General features: G+C 37.3%; 1 non-coding gene across 1 annotated transcript; it reads right to left on the minus strand.

Moving 5' to 3' along the window:
• Positions 1 to 2,542: 2,542 nt before the first annotated feature.
• Positions 2,543 to 2,709, minus strand: LOC128665286 (U1 spliceosomal RNA). Its single transcript, XR_008403057.1, has one exon. It is a non-coding gene; the product is annotated as a U1 spliceosomal RNA (small nuclear RNA).
• Between the last annotated feature and the right edge of the window lie 2,890 nt (positions 2,710 to 5,599).

The raw sequence follows: 5,599 nt of genomic DNA on the forward strand, positions 1-5,599 counted from the left end.
CCAGATGGATGGGCCCGTGGCTGGATTGGTAAAGGGCAGAGAGCTCCAGTCCGACTCAGACGCCAGCAAAGTGGAGGTGGAGTACTGGTTTGGGCTGGTATCATCAAAGATGAGCTTGTGGGGCCTTTTCGGGTTGAGGATGGAGTCAAGCTCAACTCCCAATCCTACTGCCAGTTTCTGGAAGACACCTTCTTCAAGCAGTGGTACAGGAAGAAGTCTGCATCCTTCAAGAAAAACATGATTTTCATGCAGGACAATGCTCCATCACACGCGTCCAGGTAGTCCACAGCGTGGCTGGCAAGAAAGGGTATAAAAGAAGAAAATCTAATGACATGGCCTCCTTGTTCACCTGATCTGAACCCCATTGAGAACCTGTGGCCCATCATCAAATGTGAGATTTACAAGGAGGGAAAACAGTACACCTCTCTGAACAGTGTCTGGGAGGCTGTGGTTGCTGCTGCACGCAATGTTGATGGTGAACAGATCAAAACACTGACAGAATCCATGGATGGCAGACTTTTGAGTGTCCTTGCAAAGAAAGGTGGCTATATTGGTCACTGATTTGTTTTTGTTTTGTTTTTGAATGTCGGAAATGTATATTTGTGAATGTTGAGATGTTATATTGGTTTCACTGGTAAAAATAAATAATTGAAATGGGTATATATTTTTTTTTTGTTAAGTTGCCTAATAATTATGCACAGTAATAGTCACCTGCACACACAGATATCCCCCTAAAATAGCTATAACTAAAAACAAACTAAAAACTACTTCCAAAACTATTCAGCTTTGATATTAATGAGTTTTTTGGGTTCATTGAGAACATGGTTGTTCAATAATAAAATTAATCCTCAAAAATACAACTTGCCTAATAATTCTGCACTCCCTGTATATATATAAAATATATATACATATATACAGTCATGGCCAAAAATATTTTCAACCCCGCATTTCTGTCAGATAATGCACCACTTTGCTAAGACAATTTTTGCAATTACATATGTTTAGGCATTTTCATGTTTATTTCTTTTGTTTGTATTGGTATGACACAAAAAAGTGGAGAAAAAAAAAATCAAATCTGACACATTCACCATTTTAACTGGTTGTCGGTGTGATTTCTATATTGTCAGCACCTGTTAATTGATACAGGTGAGTTTAATTACAAATTATAGGAGCATCACAAACTTGGAATGCAATTATTTCTTACAATTTTGAGAAGGTGCCAATAATTTTGTCCAATATATTTTTGGATTTTTGCGTGGAATGTGTCAGATTTGGCTTTTTTTTTCTCCACTTTTTTGTGTCATACCAATACAAACAAAAGAAACAAACATGAGAATGCCTAAACATTTGTAATTGCAACAATTTTTTGGGTGAAGTGGTGCATTATCTGACAGAAATGCAGGGATGCCAATAGTATGTGTGTATTCTTTTCCCTAAACTCTATAGTAAAAATGAAGTGTTAATCTAACATAAAAAATAACTTTTCAGTATTGTTATGGAACTTTGATTGTTATATAGGGGCTCCCAGGAGCCTCTATTCACACAAATGGACATTTATTCATGCCAGGCTATTAAAACAGTGATTACCTGGCTACTAAAACATACAGGGGCTTTATTTTAAAGAGGAGCTTCTGGACTTTAAAAAAAGGGATTTTGGGGGTCTATAGACAATTATATATTACAAGTGCCTAGATACTCCCTCATTAAAAAAAATGTTTATTTAAAACTTTATTTTTAAAAATCTGTGCTTTTACTTAATAGCCCCAAGAACAGTTACATTTGAAAAAGGTAAGTGATTGCCATTTAAACAGTGAATTTTGGTGGTTTCTAGGGCTTAAGAGAGATCAGATTGAGGGGTTTAAATACCTCCCCCATCCAACTTTCTTAACCCTATGGTCCTACCTGCCACTTTACGATTTCTGGGGCCTGGTGACATCACTGGCATCTTTGGTTTCCCCTGTTGATGATCTCTAAAGCACCCCCAACCCGATGAGAACACAAGATTGTTATCTGTGTTGAATACATTGTGCTGATGACAACCATGTGTTTTCATCCATACATAAGGAGTTAAGACAAAAATGATATGCTCCAAATGCAAAGACAATTTGAATCTGTACTTCATTAACTGAAAACCTTGATGTTATATATGTATTTTGTTGTGTAAAGTTATTTTTATTTGTATTGGTACTCTTGGCTCTATTATGCACTTTTTTCAGTTTTTATGGTTTTATGCCCTTTCACTATTGTTTGTTCTAGCTTCTTATTTCTTCTGATAGCATTTGTTACTTCATACATGCTAGATAGATTGTGACACATTTATACTCTTTGAAGTTATGTTAATTATGGAAATAAAACCATTTTAAGTTGCTCAAGAACAGAGTCAATTCTTGAATAAGAGGTACATTTTTGGGGATGACTGATTGATATCTTTGAGTTATGATTTTTGCATGTATTTTGATGTGAGATGAAACAGATGGTTGACATAATTGATAAATGGGGACCTAAATCATCTTGCGGTTCTTATAATTTTTTATTTTTTTTTAAGGGGAGAGCGTGCACGCAGTCCCCCACTACCACAAATTGTGCAATCGAGTTTCCCGCATGTGGGGAAATTGCAGAGGTCAGCGGGCCCGGAGTGCAATGAGCCAGCCTCGCCCTGGGAAAGCCACCTTAGTGATCATGGCTAAGACTCCCCTGCCAGGTAAGTATACGGTTTTTATAATTTTAATGTACTTTTATAAAACTTTTATAGTTTCATATAGGAAAATTATATATAGCTAATTAGTTATGGTCAATGAGGCTGAATTTAGTTTTTACAAAGGACAATAATATTAACATTTAATTTAAGTCTTAGAATTTGCAATGTAATATAAGATTTTTTTTTTAAAAAAAGAGAATCCAAGTTATTAAATAATTCAGCATGCAGCTTTTAGTGTAATCATTGTGACTAAATAATGTAAAAAATCTAAATCAGTTGAAATAAAAAATTCAGTTTTTTTTTTTTTCATTGAGTGCTTTTTTAAATAATTATAAAACTTAAACATAGAGTATTTATCATAGGCTATTAACTTTCATGATGAATAAGTAAATGTCAAAATGACAAAGTGGATTTTTTTTTGCCACAATATAAATGTTTCATAAAACAAGAAATATGAAATCATATGACTAAAGATTTGATGACATTCTATAACAAAACCTTATTAAGTTATTCTACTTGTTGAAATATCAATTTTGCACATCGCTTCACTTGACTGCCTACATTTATTCTCCAAGTCTATTATCTAAAATTTCTGTCATTACAAAAATTAAATCAGTGATTTCAGAGAATAGTAAAGAACTGCTTGATGTATGTATGAAAATTGATAATTGCTATTATTTCAATATGTTTGAAATTAAAGGGTGAAAACATCAGATTGTAGAAAATAAAACATCTATTAAGAATAAAACAATTTTACAAGGGCAAATATGTTTTTTTATGGGGAAAAAGAATAACAGCATGATGAAAGCATAACATAATTTAAATTATTAAATCATATATTAATTATAAATTATTAAACCAAGCAAAAGTGTTAAATATTTTCAAGCAAGCTTTAAGGTGAATCAGGTAACTTCTCATTTCAATTTCCCTTTTCTATTTCTTTTATCACTGTTAACAGTTGTGGTAACTATCGGCTAGATTAAGAGTTTTGCGTTATGAGGGGTGTCATGAGATGCAGGACACATGCAGGACACAGCAAAGATGGTACAACTCTATTTTATTGTAGAGCATGGAAATATACATCTGGTAGCATTGATCTCACTAAGTAACTGCGACACAGACAACCGGACCTAAACCCCGCCCCCAATCTGGTGACATCACTTCCCACTCTCATCACATCTTCCCCCTTTACAAAGGACGAAGCATACATTTTTTTTTCCATTTGAATATAACAAATAACAAGGTATACAACAACAGTTTTGTATAGTATATAATGGATAACAAGTTACAGAAAATATAAACAACATGAATTACATCCTGACTTGAACATCTAGGTAGACCCTAGTCCACAGTGGGATTATTCTGCCCATACTTCCAGTCACTGTTCTAACTAAAGTTAATCTCAATATCGAGCCTGAAGTTTCACCACTCTTCCGCTTGATGTAATTCTACATAAACTGTCCTCTGATACAGAAGAAGGTGATTGAGAGTCTGCTGGAGGCAAAGACATATCCCCGCTGTGATCTTGCTGAAGGGAAGGCACCCCTTTTAAAACAGGGGATCCCACCAGCGGTAGTACTGAGGCATCCAGTTCCAAACTCTCAGGTACAGGCTGAAAATGTTTTTGATTACGGCGTGTAACTGTCCCTCCATCAGTAAGGACTACATGAGACCTTGGTTCTAGAGAGCGTCCAATTACCGTAGCAGGTGTCTTCCATTTCTTCTCATCATCCAGTTTAATTCTGACACTTTGCCCTGCATTCAGCTCCTGCAAGGGCCTCACAGAATGTCTCCTGTCATAGAAGAATCGATAGCCCCTTTTTGCCTCTTCATCCCTCCTAAGAACTTCATCCCGAGGAATAGAGCTAGTTGGCTGGAAGACACCCACAGAGGGTAAGGTGGTGCAAATCTGGTGCCCTAGCATCAGCTGTGCCGGGCTAAATCCTGTGGCTTGGATGGGAGTCGCCCTATAGGATAAGAGGGCCAGGTAAGGCTCAGATTGCTTCAAAATTAATTTTGTTGTTTGAACTGCCCTTTCAGCCATTCCATTAGCCTGCTGGTAATGTGGACTTGACGTGGAATGTATAAAATCATATTCTCTGCTGAAAGAACTGAAATTTTCATCTGTTCAATAGCACAAATTTTCTCGGGGTCTAGCTTGATGCCATCCTCATTGATGATATGCCCAAAATAACATAACTCAGCTTTCCTAAAATGGCCTTTCTCTTTGTTTAGCTTCAGCCCGGACTCTCTGATAGTCTGCAGCACACAGCTCAATCGCTGATCATGTTCCTCCAATGTAGACCCATACACCAAGATGTCGTCCATGATGACTGCCATGCCCACGTGGTCTCTTAGGAGAGAACTAATTTCTCTTTGAAAGATTTCAAGAGCAGAGGATATCCCGAAGGGGAGTCTGCAGAAGCAAAACCGACCTACCGGTGTGATGAAGGTAGTCAGTTTTCGGCACCATGGATCTAGAGGTATCTGCCAGAACCCGCTAGAAGCATCCAATGTAGAGAAGAACTTCGCACCAGCCAATTTTGGAGCTATGTCTTCAAGTGTCGGCAGCACATATCTATCTCTCTCTCTCTTCACTGTTTCATTCAGCCTTTTCAAGTCTACGCAGATGCATGCCTTCCCGTTTTTGTTCACAACAGGCACAATGGGGGCACACCAGTCAGTTGCTTCAACAACCTCTTCAATAACCCCTATATTCTTCATACGCAGAAGCTCCTTCTCCTCTTGAGGCATGAGCGGGAATGGAATTCTATGGGGAGTGGTAATGCTGTATGGGACTGCGTCACCTTTAAGCTATATGCGGACTGGGTTGCAATTCAGTAGGCCCAATTCACCAAACATATCTTCTGAGATTTCATTCACTCTGGCTACTAGGCCCAA

This window comes from Bombina bombina, chromosome 6 (assembly GCF_027579735.1).
Source record: "Bombina bombina isolate aBomBom1 chromosome 6, aBomBom1.pri, whole genome shotgun sequence".
Lineage (NCBI taxonomy): Eukaryota > Metazoa > Chordata > Amphibia > Anura > Bombinatoridae > Bombina > Bombina bombina.